The sequence below is a fragment of the Macaca nemestrina genome, chromosome X (assembly GCF_043159975.1).
Source record: "Macaca nemestrina isolate mMacNem1 chromosome X, mMacNem.hap1, whole genome shotgun sequence".
Taxonomy (NCBI): Eukaryota; Metazoa; Chordata; class Mammalia; order Primates; family Cercopithecidae; genus Macaca; species Macaca nemestrina.
Genome location: NC_092145.1, coordinates 122,666,859 through 122,684,742, shown reverse-complemented (window position 1 = coordinate 122,684,742; position 17,884 = coordinate 122,666,859). Strand labels below are relative to the sequence as shown.

The window sequence follows — 17,884 nt, the reverse complement described above, 5'->3', positions numbered from 1 at the left end:
TTTCACCATGTTGGCCAGGCTGGTCTCAAACTCTTGACCTCAGGTGATCCGCCCGCCTCAGCCTTCCAAAATGCTGGGATTACAGGTGTGAACCACTGCGCCTGGCTGTGTCTGCCCTATCTTAAGGAGACAGCCATTCTCCAACCTCTGCCTCTTGTTGCCACACAGATTCTGAGACCACTGTTGCCTGATACTGATTCTTGAAAGAGGAAGTGGAGACATGGATTATTTTATTTGAATTCCCCCATATATAAATGCTTATTCTTTTTTCATACAAATGAAACATAATAGACAAGACAAACAAAACACTCCTATATGCTGAATTTAGCCACTGGATCATTAATATCAAGGTGACCATTAAAATCAAGGGTTCCCAGTGATCTCGTTTCCCTCATTGGTTCTGTCTCTTTTACTAGGTAGACATGTTTAGTATAGAAACAAATATTTTCAGTTAGGGATAGGTGTATATGTATGTGTGTGTATATATATGTATATATGTGTGTGTGTATATGTGTATATATGTGTGTGTATATATACGTATGTATATATGTGTATGTATATATGTATATAATTTGTGCAAGGATGTTATCTTTTGCATGAAAATCAATCTAGGTGTATGAACTGGGCCTGGGAGATTTATTGGAAGTCAGTAATAAATAAATATGACCACTGTATTTATTTTACTGTCTTCTGATTAAATTTTATGTTGACTCTGGGGTCACTTATCTGATACGCTGCAATGGGATATTCCAGGAGACTTATTTGGAAAACCTGATTAGAACCCAGTAGAGGGTAAATGACAGAGTCCAGTAAAAGAAAACATTCTTGGAGGCAGTTGTATTCACTCTTCATGACTATTTCTGGAAATAAGCTTTAGGGAAGGATGTTGCCTAACTAGGGCTTACTATAGAGGGATTTTCCTGTTCCTGCTGGCAATTTATGTGGTTACTATGAATCAGTAGTAGAATTAGATGAATTTGTTGACTGAATCAGTTGGAGTTTCTGTTTGTTTTAAATCAGGCATACAATATATCATGCCCTGCAATGACATTTAAATAGAGATTTAGAATCACTGGATTATTAAATATAAGTATCATATGGACAAGTAAAATGCATTAACTTCAGGGATTCCCCGCCAGAAAGTCATGCATACTGGATTCATTGCACAGCCGTATCTGGGACCAGTTCCCCACCACATTCAGCTTGTGCAGGGACAATCCCAGAAAGAAATGTAAAGTGGCTGATTACAGTTTTGGAGTGTATTTCCTGAGACCCCTTCCCCCTTTCTGACTGTGTAATTCATCATTGATATTAACACAATAATGATGATTGAGGTAATAAAACCTAGATCTTTCTCATATGAAGTTCAGAGACCATAGCAGAGGCTGCTGGTGCCCTACCATATCCCTTCGATGTTCACCTGGACATGCAAAAGGCTGCTTGCTACAAAAACCTGCTATGGTTACTCTCTGTCTGAGAGCTTTTTTTCCCCTGTGGTCAAAGAGGCAAGCTCTCCTTCTGTCTAGGATAAGGTCCCCAGAAGTAGCCTTTAACCAATGACTGACGGGAAGTTGATGGATAAAAACATCCCAACCTCGTTGACTGTCAAATGATGATTCTCTAAGATGTGACTTTGCATTTCCAGCAAGTTCCCATGTGATGCTTATCCTGCTGGCCAGGGACTACACTGTGAGAACCACTGTACTAAAGACATTGAGCCACATCAAGGACTGAAGCATTTTAGGATTTGATCACATGTTCTTTTCGTAGAATAATTTTCTAAAATCTATTTTTAGTTATGCCTCCTACCCATGGAAGTCAGTTACTTGAAATAACCTGTAGGGAAAAAAAACCTTTTCATTTATATTTTATCTTAGCCTTTCCCTCACTGTGATTTTGATTTTCTTTCTGTCAAAGTTAACCGTTTTGGTAGGCCTAAATTACCATTGAAAGTCATTAGTGGTATACATTTTCTAATAATTCAAAAAAATTCGATTGCATTATTTGTGAATCTAAATGGGTTAATGAGTTTTATTCTACAAATAATATTTATAATAATAGGCCTTTCATAAACATAAGCACAAATTCTTTCATTAGTACATTTTTCCTGTATGTCAACATTTTAAATAAAGTACATATGTGAATTTTATGGCATTTTTTTTTTCATTTCTGATCATATATTTCTTTAAGGGAAATAACACATCACTTCAGATTCCTGTTAATTTTACCTGCTGTCATCTCCTACCTAAATGAGTCATGTCAAGTATTACATGCTGCTTCTCCTGACAAGAACCTGAAAGTTGGAGCAATTTTCACACACTGTGTCCTATTCTTCTGTCATAGTTCTTTAATGCATTATGGGCAGGAAATGACTTTGACTGATGAAAAGAGTTAGTGGGAGGATGTTCAAATCAAATGGCACTTATCCTTGCCCTCCACCCCCTTATCTCTCAGAACTCCCCAGAGATGGCTTACGTCGTCCTGGGCTGGTTTATGGTATAGCACCATTCTCTGCTAAGCTCTTAAACAGCAGTGCATCTGTTTAATTCCACGTCTTCTCTATCTGTTCTGGGCTCTCCTATCCTCTTCCCCATTGCTGTGCTTCACTTTATTCCTTTTTTCAAATAAAACTAACATATGGCATTTGTGTGTGGCCGATTTCTAAATCCTGGAAATAACAGGGAAGGGAAAAAATGGTGACAACCCAGCCCAGTACCACAAACTTACAACAGAATATCATGCCACCATGTTCTCAGTTCTTTAGCTATGCCCAATCACAGAGAATTTCTCCTCAGGCCTCCATATTGCTTATATCTTTGCCTCTTCGTCTTTCTCTCCCCTGCTTTCATCCCATCTTCCCTTCTTGCTGGCCTCCCTCCCGGCCACCTTAGTCTCTCTTACTCTGTTTCATGGTGTAATTTGGCTTTCATTCATTTAAACTTTGAGCAAGGGTCCTCACATTTCTCTATGAACAAGTCAGTCAAGGCCCATCATCAAAGTATTTTTATAAACAAAAGAGCTATCCACCTCAGAGAAGATTTGAATCATTCCCCTAGAGAGGATGAAGTGACTATAGTCAGTATTGTTTTAAGTACCATTTTAAATATCCCCTACATTTGTTGAAGGGAAGACGATAGGGAGGCTTACTGCTGAGAGTATTTTTGTGAATTGACACAGGTCTGGAAAGGAAAACTAAGGTGAATTAGGAAGTGCATTGCTGGCTTACGTTAAAGAAGAAAATGTTTAAGGACTCTTGCTAAAGATGGTAATGAAGGCTTTATTTGGGGAGACTATCGCTGTAGGTAGAGGAACCACTGCAATGAGGTCTTGAAATGGGGGAAGGATATTGGGCTGAACTCCAATGAGGACAAGTGGGGATTTACAGCCAAGGAGCAGGGTGAGGATCAGTGGGTGGAAAATTACTAAAAGGAAACCTCAGGGTAAGGGTGACTCTTACTAGACCAACTCAACATAATTCCTGCTGAAGGCTGGCCAGGGTGATTTGATATCGACGATGGGGGATGAGAAATTTGATGATACAAAGTGTGGGGGATTTTCAGTAAAGTAACTTAGCCCCATTCTTGCTTATACTTGATTCTACAGGGACAGAGGGAAGTCCAAGGTGAGAACTAGGTTAAAGGAGAGAGTCTTTGTTACTTGGAAGTCAGATTCCTCGTTCTAGCTCTGCTTCTGTCTGGCAGTGTGGTCTTTTACAAGCCACTTAATGGCTCCCAGCCTGTGTTTCATTTGTAGATCGAAGAGTTTGTTCTGTGTTTTTCAAGCTGAAGCATAAGCCTACACATAACAAACAAAAATTCACCATGGCTCCTGTTGAAGCAAGGGAGGAGTCCAGACCCACCCCTTTATTTTTTTCTCTTCCATGGCCTCATGGGCACAGTTCTGAAAACACTAATCTAGATGGTTTTCATAAACAATTGTTCCCTGCTTTTCTGGAGCTTTTTATCAAAATTCAGTTTACTATAAATGCTCCTCATATGTCGAGCAGAAGCCTCTCAGGTGGAAGCCTGAGAAAGGAACTTCCCATGGCCTGACATAGCTGAGGAATTTTGGAGCACAGTCGTTTCGTGTCTATTTATGGGTTGTTTATGGCCCTAGGCTAAGCTATAACCAAATCTTACTCACCATCCTATGTATTCCTAATATTTAAAAGTCTGTCACAGGTCTGGTCTATTTTGGAAATGATGTACCTGTTGAAAAATATTTTTTTTTTCTGGGAAAAGAGTCTGGGGGTCATTTTGATTGAGATTTGACATTTGGCAATAACTGATGAGTGTGTTTTGTATCTTAAAATGCCTGTGGAATTGATACTATACTTAAAGAAATCTATTACATTAGCAGGTGATTCCATGAAGAAGGCAGAAATCACTTAAACCTCTATAGCAGGAATTTGTGACATACCACAAGACTGCCCCAACCCCTTGGGAACTTGATTTCCATTCACTCGTGGAGATGAGTCCCCTGCACTTGCCAGAGACCCATGCCAAGTGGGCAGTGGGGCAAAAAATGGAGGGTCATTCCATGAATGCAGGCACAACTGAAAGTAAGTTAACACCTCCAGAGGCAATCCTTAGCCAACGGTGAGTAGGAGTAGGTAGATTAATGCCCCAGCCACTCCTACCTTTGATGGTTTGATTTTGAAGGGTATTCTGTGCAGTTCTTCACAGTATCCTCAAGGAGACTGAGTCTCATTTTTCTACAGAAGTAGCATACATTTGATTTTCTTTCTTCCTTTCTCCATTTCACTTTCTCTGTCTCTCCCTTTTGCATCCTGGGATTACCTCATAAATACTTATCTGCCTCCAATTCCTTGCCTCAGGGTCCACTTTTGGGGGGAACCCAAATTAAACTAACTTCCAATGCTGGTACAACTTCCTATACTAATAATTAAATAGGTGGTAGACTGATTTCAAAGGAAAGCTTTTGCATTCTGCAACTACTCTTAACTACATATATGTTATTGTTTCAGTACATTGTACTGTGTTCTTGAGAATACAATCTGAAGCGAAGCAGAGGAATAGGTACAGTAATTCTATTTTTATAAGAATTATAAATTGAGATAACCGTGAATTGTATGATTTTAGAATTTACCTTTTTAGCTTTCATGAAGCAAGTTTGTTGAGGGTTTTTAATTCAGTAAGAAGATAAATATGATGTGGTTTTATTTTTGTCAGTTAACTATCCCCCAACTGTGTCAACACCCCTTTCCCAAAGATTTTATACTAACTTTATGACATCTTAGATTCCATGACTCTCATCTTACTTTGTATTCCTGGAAATAATCATTTTATTTCAGAAAATTATTTTCTCCTCAGTGGGAAGGGAGGGAATTATCAGTCTCCATGAACACCCCCTAGAAGACTGGTGACTTTTCCACCTTCTGCACAGTTCTCCAGTCTTTATGGGAAAGCAGGATGGTGTTGGTTGATGATAAGGGTGGCACTGTCCTGGCACCTTCCAATAAACCTGATCTCTACTGTAGGTGGCTCACTGAAGACTCAATGAACTTAGAGCGTGTCTTCAAATTGCTCCTTAAACTCCCGTCTGCATCTCGTTGTGGTATGTTTACTTAATCTTAACAGTAAATGAATTTGTACTTCCTGAGTTCACATCAGCAAGTCTGTTATTAGAAGTCAGTTTGAGTTTTAGAAATTTATTAGGTATGATTTACTCATAGTAAATGAGAGTTGGCTAAAACAGGTGGAATGACAAAATCAGAAGCATCAAAAATCATGGCTACAGTCACCTTATGACCATCCAGAATTAGAAGGCTATCTGCAAAGATTTGAGAAATGGCAACAAATGAAAGTGCCAACATCTTTAGTTCAGCATTTGTAACTGTGGAGTATGTAGATTCACTTTTACCTGAGAGTCCTCTGCAAGAACCATTTTAAAATGCTTGGAATTATATGTTAATAATTATACAATGTTCTAGATTGCAACATGGGGATCTGCTATCATTCATGAAAGCTTTTATTTCTTGTTCTTTTTGCTTGGATTTCTATTTCAATTTATACCTTGCATTAAAAAGAACAACATTGAAAAATATAAACCAGAGACATGGGAAAACCAATGGAAATGCTTTACAGTACTTCTCTTTAATCACTTTTATATCCAGTTGCTTTTATTTGTGGAACTTATCATTTTACAGAGTATTTCAATATTATTTATGATTGAAAAAGAATGACAAAATGGTATATGCTTTTGGCAAGGTGCTTTGGCTATACTACAGTCTTTGATATTACTTGGCACTATTTCTAAGCCTGTATAGATTCTTGTACCACAAAAAGAGTATGTAAATAGATTCATAAAATTCATCAGAAGTTTGAAGTTCCATTTGGAATAGAAGCTGAATATGCACATCCTTTGGAAATTCTAATTCTTGGAACTGGATTTTTCGTTGGAATCACGCTTTTGTGTGATCCTGTAATTAATTCTTCTTTGGACATGGGTGACAATTTATTTGATAGAAACTATTGATGCCCATCGTGGTTATGATATTCCTCTCAAACCTTTAAATCTCATCCTTTTCTATGCTGGTTCTCAGCATCATGATTTACACCACATAAACTTCATCAGAAAGTATGCTTCTACATTTTCATGGTGGAATAGAATTTTTAGAACACACTTTCAGTTTAATGTTTATAGTGAAAATATGAAGAAGTTTGAGAAAAAGCTGAATAAATATCTCATAAAAACCTTTCTGAAGATATACATTTTCCTGAATTGAAACTAGTAGCTAACATTGCTTCTGGGGAGCAGAAATAAGCATGTGGCTTTGGTTGCTGAGTGATAAAAGGAATATTAATAACCTTTAGTTATCTTCCTAGTGGAGACTTTTTCTACTTTACACACAAATTATGTATATGTAGAAATACACAGATAATAAGTATTTCCTGCAAAACTAGGCCCCTGTTCATCACCTCACTGCCTTTCTCTCTTGCCCCACTTTCCTCTCTCCCTCATTTCCTCCTCTCCTTAAACTTTCCTCTTTCATTCACTGTCCCTTATTTCTCCCTCACTTCTGAGGGGCCAAATTGGCTGTCTTCATATTATAAGGCTCACCTTTTTCTTGATAATCTCTGGTCAATCAGTTTCATTCAGTGATTGCTTTGTGAACATTCCTGTGCATCATAAGACATTTCCTATTTCCATCTGATACGATTTGGCTCTGTGTCCGTACCAAAATCTCACCTCAAATTGTAATCCCCCTGTGTTGGGGGAGGGACCTGGTGGGAGGTGATTGGATCATGGGGGAAGTTCCCCCATGCTGTTCTCATGATGGTGAGTGAGTTCTCACAAGAACTGATGGTTTAAAAGGATGTGGCTTTCTTTGCTCTCTTTCTCTCCCGCCACCATGTAAGACATGCCTTGCTTCCCCTTCATCCTCTGCCATGATTGTAAGTTTCCTGATGCCCCCCAGCCATGCAGAACTGTGAGTAATGTAAACCTCTTTCCTTTATAAATTACCCAGTCTCAGGTACTTCTTTATAGCAGTGTGAAAATGGACTAATACACCATCAGAAAACTGATATCATTTCAGCTAAGATTTACATCTTTTTGGGCATGTGTTCTGATCTCTCTTTCTCTGTTGGATAGAAGAAATAGAAACTGCATAGATTTGGCAGACAGACTTTGATGTAGATCCTAATTTTCCCACTTTGGAAGTTTGGCTAAGCTGGTTATTTTTTTCTGTATTCAGTTTCCTCACATTAAGTGAGATTAGTAATAGCCACCTTGAAGGATTTTTGTGAGATTAGATAAGATGAACTGTTTGATTATTTGTTAACATCTTAATCTGAAAACATTTTCTCCTGTGCCCCCCAACTCCATTTCATATTTCTTTTCCTGATGCTTTTATACATTTCCAAACTAAACCAAAGTACCAAATGACTCAGTCACTTTAAGCCCAAATACACAGAGTTCCAAATCTTCTCCATAGCCACATTTTTTTTCAGTATGAGAATATTTCTTAAGTGGGCAAATTCTACTCCAGGAGGCTTCGGAATTGTCAGAATCTTTTTTTCTTATCTTCTTACACTTATTTCATTTAGATCCTGCATAATTTCTCCCAAGTTTATCCTATTACCAAGCAGTCTAATAGACAATAATGACAGGGAACCTCATATAACAGAGTAGTAAAGGTTAATGACAACGAAAGGTATAACATGAGCTGCTTTTATTTACTAGGAATATTAGTTTTTCTAGAATTTGAAGTCCAAAAGCATCACTGGAATTGATTTTCTAAGCATTAGTTTTATGTTTTATTTTTAAAAATAAAAAAGTATATATTATTTTAAGGAATATTATTATATAATATGTTATAAAATTATATATTCTATTATAAAATCATTTACATAGTTTTTGCTTAAATTATTTTTTGCAACTTTATTGAAGTATGGATCATGGTTAGAATTTATATATTTACATATATTTTTATATATATTTAAAGTATACAACTTGATGATTTGATATATGTATACATTTCCACTTTCCCCATCTGCCACCACCTCCCACCTCAGCCTCTGATAACTACCACGCTACTTTCTACATTCAACTTTTTTAGATTCCACATATAAGTGAGATCATGGATGTTTGCCTTTCTAGGCCTGGCTTATGTCACTTAACATAATGTTCTCCAGGTACCTCCATATTGTCACAAATGATAGGATTTCCTTCTTTTTTATGGCGGAATAGTATTCCATTTTGTATATGTACCACATTTTTAAAATTCATTCATCCATTGACAGACACTTAGGTTGGCTATTGTGAATAATGCTACAATGAACATAGGAATACAGATATCTAGCGGGCAGAGATTTTAAAACAAACTGAGCCTCAATTTGTTGCTATTTCTTTTCTGTATGTAAACTCTAAAGGTTCCTATGCAATTTCAAGCATGTTATCTGATATGGCAGGCATTCACATTGGAATCTAAAAATCATTTCCAACCCCTTTCTTCTCTCATCCACCTCTACCATGGAGGCTGAAAAAGCCTGAGACTCACTTTCCTATTCTCCCTTGCCAATGAGATATAAGGGAAGTTATTATGGGGCTTCATGGAAAGTTTGTACTTCCTAATAAAAGGAACAAAGTACGTAAATGACTTGTCTCAGTCTAATTTCTATGAATTCCTGCCTTTAAATGTTACTTTGTTATTGTGATGTTTGGAGCTAGGAAAAGCATCTTGAAACTATGAAGCAACCATTCAAAGAACAAAATCCCATATGCTAAGTATGGTCAAACATAACAGTAGAAAAAGCCTATGTCCTTCATGACATGGGTGTGCCACCAAACCAACCTGACATTGAGGTACCTCCAATGGTTTATATCATTGTAGTTTGTTTATTATTGTTGTTGTTATTGATATTGCTATTGCTTGCTGCTCAAAGCATTCCTCATTGATTAAATCTGGAAAGAGTGAGCTATCACGCCATTAGTGCTTCCACCTTAATCAGCTTAATTTCTTACACCTCACAAGATCTGAGAAGAACAGGTACATTTTGATTGTGGTTGGAGGGTAGAACATGAAAAAAGGAAAAATAAATAATGTTCACCATAATGAGGGAAGCTTATTCGGCACCAAGGAAGACAAAAAGGGAAAATATACACTTGTTAGGGGAAATTAAAGGAAATGTAGAGTACACGTTTTGCCCTTTTAGTTGCACCTGGGTGCTCAGTTGATCCTGGGTACAACATTAAAAAAAGAAATGTAGTGTTTAATTTGTAATTATATGCTGTTTAATTGCATGTGAACCATGACAAATTATTAATTCCACTCTAGATCTCTCCTGTCACATAGACAGTGGTTTGAATGCTTAGGACATGGAAATCAATTTCTTGACTGGTCTAAAGTACACATCATTAGAAAAGAATATCTGTTGCAAAAAAATTTTTTTTTTTTTTGAGATGGAGTCTCGCTCTGTCGCCCAGGCTGGAGTGCTGTGGCCGGATCTCAGCTCACTGCAAGCTCCGCCTCCCGGGTTTACGCCATTCTCCTGCCTCAGTCTCCCTTGTAGCTGGGATTACAGGCGCCCGCCACCTCGCCCGGCTAGTTTTTTGTATTTTTTTAGTAGAGACGGGGTTTCACCGTGTTCGCCAGGATGGTCTCGATCTCCTGACCTCGTGATCCGCCCGTCTCGGCCTCCCAAAGTGCTGGGATTACAGGCTTGAGCCACCGCGCCCGGCCCATGCAAAAAAATTTTAAATGTGAGTGATTTGTTTCCTTTGTTGTTTCGGACTATTCACGCTCCCAATGCTTTTCTGTATTTTAATAAGTCTTTCATCAATACCTATTTTAATCTTTGGGGAATGCCATCATGATCAAATTGGAACTTCAGGAAGTTTAAAAGATTTTCTCTCAATAGATTGAGTCATTGCCTTTCACCTTTTTTCCTACTTAAGGAAATGTAAATTATGTATTTAAACATCGTCTTGCTCTTAGATACGGTATATATGCTTCTGGAACCCTTTCTGTTGGCAACTGTTCCTCTACCCTACAGTATTTTTCACTTAGAGGAAACCTGATAAATGTATATCTAAAATATATTGCTCTATTATGCATATATATTTTATGAAATAATTATTTGCTGAAAGTATTTTCAGAAGAGCTGTTTCAGGTAGGAAGACTTTCAAATACCATTTGATAACTTATATGTGAATTACTACCTTTCAGAAGTAATAACTGTAAAGCAGAAAATATCTTTATTTACTTTTACTTTTCCTAAGGTTTGATATATGCTTTCAGTCTTCAGAACCTGTACTTGGAATTCTGTTTATAACTGAGAAGTGTGCAATGCTTTCCTATTTAAGAAACTCAGAAGCGTATTGCTTTTTTGGTGGCTTTAATATTGGTTGAAATCACCTTTAATGTGTGATGTATATTCAGTTGGTTGTCACAGAAAACATTATTCATTAACAGTTTTATAAAAGATAGTAATTGAAAATACACCAAATATTGATTTTCGACCAAATTAAATAAGTACTTTTTCTGAGAGCTTTTCAGGCTATGTAAGTGTAAAGATGTTTGGAAACATACCTTGATATGTGTTCATTTTAAGGTGTACTGAGGTTTTTCAATTGTTAATCAGTGCAGCACATGATGGATGTTATCCGTCCAACATGTAATACAATTTTACTTTTATAGCAATTACCGAAATTGACTGAAGAGCCTGAATAGAGCAATAATCATTGAAGAAATTGGAATATGTGTAAATTGATCTGATCTGAAGGGCAGAAAGACTTTCAAGGAATAAAAAACAGTTATGGATCCATAAAGTAAAATAATTTTTTTTCAAAGTTTAGTTCACTATTATATACCAAAGAAAAGTGCAATCTGACTAAGAGGCCCTGTTCTATTAAATTCTTACTAAATATCTGTTTCTATGTGGAAACAAATGCTAAACTCCGTTATCTTGCTTTCATATTACTAACGTCAGATCTGTTAAAAGATCCTCGGTGAATAAGTGAATTGATTTCAATGGTGATTTTTTGAATCACATGTATTAATAGCAAGAAAAAATATATTATTTGGGATTAGGAACAGAAAATATCAAAAGCATTTTCATAAACAGTATAAATATGTTTTATGAGTTTTTAAAAAAATCAGTCATTCATTCATTTACTCACTAAATATTTATTTAGCACGTCATACATGTCAGGTTCTGCCCTAGGGTGGGGGATTCAAATTAAAGCACAAGTAAGACAGTCTCCCCTCAAAAAGACAGTAGGAGAGATAGATTGATAGGTCATTATGCTGTGGTAAGTACATATAAATATGTACAGCAAATTGTGGGGAGCAAGAAGGAGAAAACCATAAACTGGGGTAAGGCGATGCTCAGGGATTGCTTTCTGGAGAGATTTTGAGAAACTACAAGCAGTGTTGCTGTAGTAAAAATTGCAAAGCAGGAGTGGTGAGGGATGAGTCTAAAGAGTTAGCCAGGGCCAGACCGTGAGAGTCTTGTTTGGAAGTTGGACTTTATTCTGTGGATGATGGAAACCCATTAAAGAATTTTTAGGAAAGAGGAGGAAATGGGGAGAAATGGTCAAATTTCCTTAGAGAAAGGTCCTTTGGTGGATACATGGATCACATTCTTGAGGAGGATGGGCTAGACACAAGGAAACCAGGTAAATCTATTGCAGCAATCCAGGATCAAAGATATGAGGGTTTGAATCAGAGCAGTGGCAAAAGAAATACAGAGGGGAATTTGGATTCAAGAAATGTTTGGAATATAGATTTGTAAGATCTAGGAATTGTTGGAATGTAAAGGTTAGGGTGAGGAGGGAAAATCAAGGATATCTTTAGGCTTCTCTTTTGGGTGAATTCAGTATTACTAACTAAAATAGAGAGGGGAATTGTGTCAATAAGCTATTGTTCCATTAAAAAGCACAGCAAAATTTACTGGCTTAAAACAACAATAATTTATTCTTCTTCACCCTTCTGCTATTTGATTGGGAGTTAAATGTTCTGCACTTGGGTTTGTCTAGCCCTGGGTTTGTCTGCACTTGGCTGCAGGTGGTAGACAGGGTCCAATTTTTGCTGACCTGACTGTTGCCTTTATTAGACCTATGGGCTAGCCAAGAAATGCTCTTTCCACGACAAGGTCAAAAGCACAAGAACTGAAGTTGCCAAACTCCTACTTGAGTTACATCTGTGGTTATACTGACCAAAGCTAATCACCTGGATAAGCCCAAAGTCAAAGGGTAGGGAAATCGACTCCATCTCTAGCGGAAGGAACTTCAATGTCATTAGCAATGGTAACTGGGGTAAGGACAGGGCCAGGGATTGATTTCCGAAGAGGACACTAGGAGGATGGACACTAGGAGGGATGAAGAATTTGGACCAATAATTCAACGCCCTTATTGTTATTGTGGATGATAGATTTGAGAGGAAGAAGACTGGTAGTTAAGAGGCTATTTCAAAGATGGTAAAAGTCCAGAGCAGTGGCAGCTGGAAAAGAGAGAAAATGATAGAGTCAAGAAGTGTTCAAGGCCTGGATATTGTTATAACATGGAGGACAGATTCAGGGGAAAGAGTCACGGATGACTCTAAGCTTCCAATTTGACTGACTGAGATATGGAAAGAAGGATAGTGGGTTCAGTGTAGGAAACATTGAGTCTGAGAGAGAGTGACAATGAATTTTATCCTCAAAACCAGGACACTTCAGAGAACGTGAAAGAGTGCTATTAATAATTACTCCAGAACCACCAGGGTAAACATGTCCTGGGACTGACCTCAGGAAAACGGGTTTATATTCACTCTGGAGTGAGTTGCCCTTGGGTAATCAAAGTGAAGTTGGCATCAGAGAAAGACTTGGTCTAAAAAATAAATTAATTAATTAAAAAAAGTGAAATTATTTAGTATAATGTTGGCATTTGAGTATGAAATTCAGGGGAGAGAACTGGTCTGGTGATATAGACTTGGGAGTTATCAGTTCATAGTTTAAAGTTTGAAAGCATGAGTCTGGTTGAAATCATCAAAAGAAGCATATGCAGGATGAAATGAATATAATAGAGTGAGAAGATGATGCTGGAGTAGATGACAGATGAGGAACTTGAGAAGGAAAGGTCAACAAATAAGAATTTGACTTAAGCCAAAGAGTAGAATTTAATGGATAAAATAATCATATCAGGACACTCAGGGTCAGAGCTGACTTTGAGTATGACTAAAGCTAGAAATTTTAACACCGTCTTTTCTTCCCTCAGACTCTCTGTTTTTTTTTTTTTCTTTTAAGCTGAGTGATGCTTTGAGGCTAGAGTCATGATCTTAGGCAGTTCCAGATTCATATTCTGTTAGCTCCAAAACCAGAAAAAAAAGGAGTTTTTTCCTTGTTATCTCAAAATACAAAATAAACCTGAGGGAAGACTCTGATTGGTCAGGTGTCAGTCACATGCCCATCCCTGTACTAATCACTGTGGCTAGGGAGTTGGGACTCCCACATTAGTGAAGATGCAAGAGAGCAGTCGGGGTAAAAGTCAGATTACAGCAACTTGAGAAGTGACTGAGAGGTGGGATGGACGCAGCAAGTACAGATAAGAATTTTAATAAATGTATTATAATAAATACGAAGAAGAGACAAATTGTACAGTAGATTACACGAAGGGCAATGCATATGTATTTTTCGACTTGTTTATAGGCTGAGATAAAGGAATCAGTGAAACTTGAGATATTCAAGTTAAAGAAAAAAGAGAATGCTTGTTGGAACAAGGTCGTGGAGCAAGTCTGAGGAGATGAGATTAAGGACAAAAAAAATGAAAGAATGTAGATTTGAAAAGAGAAAAGAACATCTAGTCCTCTGAACCTATGATGGGGTACAGCTAAGTGTGAACATCAGTAAGTTAATGGAAGGGCAGTATATTGAGAGAACCAAGGCTAAGAGGGAGGGCATCAGGGCCTGAGTAATTTCAGAAGAGCATTGAAAAGTCATTGAGGGCACTGTCTTCAGGAACTGACCAAAGATAAGGAAAAGAATACACAGGTGATTAGGCTTAGCTGATTGGTGGACCACGAGTTTGTCTTCTCACGCAGTCTGTAGGGCTGTGTGATTTTTCTCTAGCTGTCCTGGATATGGACATGAAGAACGCAGATTGATCTAGGGTTGATGCTTTGATGAGTTCACATAAATGGGGACAAGATGCTCCCCTCAAGGAAACATACAGCTTTAGAGGCAAATACAAGGTCTTAAAGATAAGTAAGCAAGAACAAGAAGGGAACTTTACTTATTCCTGGCATTCTGATATGGTAATGGTAGACCTCTCTATGAGATAACATTTGTAATTGACCTTTGCTTTCAATTTCTGTTGTGATGAGAAGTTTATAACTCTTGGACCATGCTGGAATAAATCAAAACATAATAGACATTTCACAATTTGCAAAATTGATTTAATTATGTTTTATGTTGCATTATATTTCTGATAGTTATAACTTTCCTCCCCATCTCTCACCACACACACACACACACACACACGCACACACACACGCACAAATGGATATATAGCAACATTGTGTGCAAAGATCTTTAGGTGGTGTCACTATGAAGCTATAGTGAGTTAACCGGTTATTAGAACATAATTTCAGGTCTCTAAGTTTCAAGTCCAGCATGCCATATGAAGAAAAATTATTATCAAAAATAGAACGACTTTATGTAACCTTTATTTAATGATACCAAAATTCTTAGAGGTCATTGCAACAAAGTCTTATCAATAGCAGGAAATATTTCGCAGCATACTGTAAAGAACACTGGATCTTTTTACCACTAATGAGATACGAAATCCAGGGCAAATGAGTTTTCTCATATCTGTAAAATTAGGGTTATGGTCCCTTCTTTTATACCTCACAATGTGGTTATTAAAAAATCAGAGAGGATGTGGCAAAAAATGTTTTATAAATAATAAATGAGATTATAATTTATTGATCAATTTTTTTAACATTACATTTATATTCATTTGGCACCACAGCATGGATTATTTAAAAACTAATAATTACACATTGGTCTCTTTCCAGGGAACTTAGAGGAATTGTTTGAACTGGTTACCTATTATATGTAAGTTTGCTTAAAAATATCTAAATTCTTTATGCTTCTTTCAATTTATGTAATAGATTTTAAGAGTCCAAAGATGATGACGCAAACTATTTACTTTGTTTTACTGTGTTTGCAAAATTAGTGAGGTAAAAGACTGGAATTATCTGCCAACATCGGCTGTATTGTGTTATGCTAGAAACATATAATTAGATGAACATTTTTTACTTATTTTTGTTCTTAAGGTTAAGAGATGACAGCCTTTTCTGACTGGGCAAAATGCTCACATCTTTTTAGTTGAGATTCACCCTTATGTAGCAATACACTGGCCAGGAAATGTAAGGAAAGTTCTAGGTTTTAGGTAATTAAATTTATGATTACCTTTCCCTAAGGGACTCTGTGAATTGGCTCAATAGCTATTTCCTACCTCAGGTTTCAAGTTCCATGTTAGGCTTTGGTAAGGACTCCTTCACTCCTACTCCTAGACTGAATCCCAAGCTTCCAACCTGAGCATCTGTATCATCTGGAACAAATGATCATCTTAGGCATCACCACAAAGTGATCACGAGAGGAACAGGAGACAAATGCAGACCTTAGTCATTTACTTATGGCCTGTTTTCTATGGTGGACCATGTTAAAATTGAACACACCTGTATACAAACATACATATTTTATTGATTCTCCTAAGCCAACTCTACTGGTTGAACTGTGTGGGAGAGATACAAAATGTAACTACATGAACTAATCTTGCAATTTCAAGTTAAACAATTATTTGGCATATAATCTCAGTTTAACATGCAAAGGCAGAAACTACTGTAGCTAGAGAATTAGAATTCAACATCTATACTTGTAGTTCACTTTGCCTAGTTGCTGGTTCTTGTCTTTGCTCAGTGTAATTTGGGACACTTTACTGAAAAATCTGTACTTAAATCAAGTCATTTAATTAATTAGATAATTAATTTAGTTCATTTTTATTTTGGTAAGAGCATTTAACATGAGATCTACCCTCTCCACAAATTTTTAAATGTACAATGGAGTGTTATTTACTATAGGCACAATGTTGTACAGCAGCTCTCTAGAACTTAATCATCTTGCATAAGTGAAACTTTGTACCGATTGAATAGCAAGTGCCCATTTCCCCCCCGCCAGTCCCTGGCTACTGCCACTCTACTCTCTGCTTCTGTGAATTTCACTATTTCAGATACTTTATATAAATAAAATAATGCATTATTTGTTCTTCTATAACTGGCTTTTTCCACTTAGCATAACGTCCACAAAGTTCATCTATGTTATCTCATGTGGCAGGATGATTTTTAAAATAATGAATACTATTCAATTGCATTTATATACCATATTTTTTATCTATTTATCCCTAGTTGGACATTTAGGTTGTTTACATGTCATAACTATTGTGAATAATGGTGTTATGAGCATGGGAGCTCAGATATGCCTTTGAGATCCATATTTATATTTAATACCAGTAAATACCCAGAAGTGGGATTGCTGGATCATCTGGTAATTCTATTTTAAATTTTCTGAGGAACCTCTGTATTGTTTTTTGTAGCAGATCCACCATTCTATAGTCCCACTAACACTGTACCAGGGTTCCAATTTCATCACATCTTCACCAACGCTTGATATCTTTCCTTTTTATCGTAGCCATTCTAAGAGGTATGAGGTGATATCTCATTGTGGTTTTCATTCACATTTCCCTGATTATTAGTGGTGCTGAGCATCTTTTTATATGCCTCGTGGCCATTTGTATGTCTTGTTGGGAGAAATGTCGATTCACAGTTTTGCTCACTTTTTAAATTTGGTTATTTGTTTTTCTGCTGTTGAGCTGTAGGAAACCTTTATATATTTGTATATTTGCCCCTTATCAGATACATAGCTTGCAATTTTTTTTTTTTTTCTCATTCTGTAGGTTGCCTTTTACCTGTTGTTTCCTTTTCTGTGTAGAAGCTTTTGGGTTTGATATAGTCCCCTTTGTCTATTTTTTGCTTTTGTTGCCTGTGCTTTTGAGGCTATAGCCAATAAATCATTGCCAAGAACCAACATTATGGAGCTTTCCCTACTGTGTTTTCTGCTAAGAGTTTTAAAGTTCAGGTCTTACACTTAAGTCTTTAACTCATTTTTAGTGAATTTTTGTGTATGGTGTATGACATGGGTAGAATTTCATACTTTTGCATGTGAATGTTCAATCTTCCCAACACCATTAACTGAGAGGACTCTTTCCCAGTTGTGTGTTCTTGGCATCCTTGTTGAAGGTCTGTTGACTATATGTATGGGTTTACTTCTGGGCTCTCTGTTCTGTTCCATTGGTTTTATAGGTCTGTCTTTATGCCAGT

General features: G+C 36.9%; 1 protein-coding gene and 1 pseudogene across 6 annotated transcripts in view; both read left to right on the top strand.

The window, feature by feature from the left end:
- LOC105463245 (synaptotagmin like 5) overlaps nt 1–17,884 on the top strand; it is a 243,625-nt gene that overhangs the window by 41,446 nt on the left and 184,295 nt on the right. The gene's annotated exons all lie outside the window — the stretch shown is intronic.
- On the top strand, nt 5,039–8,224 carry LOC105463243 (methylsterol monooxygenase 1 pseudogene; annotated as a pseudogene).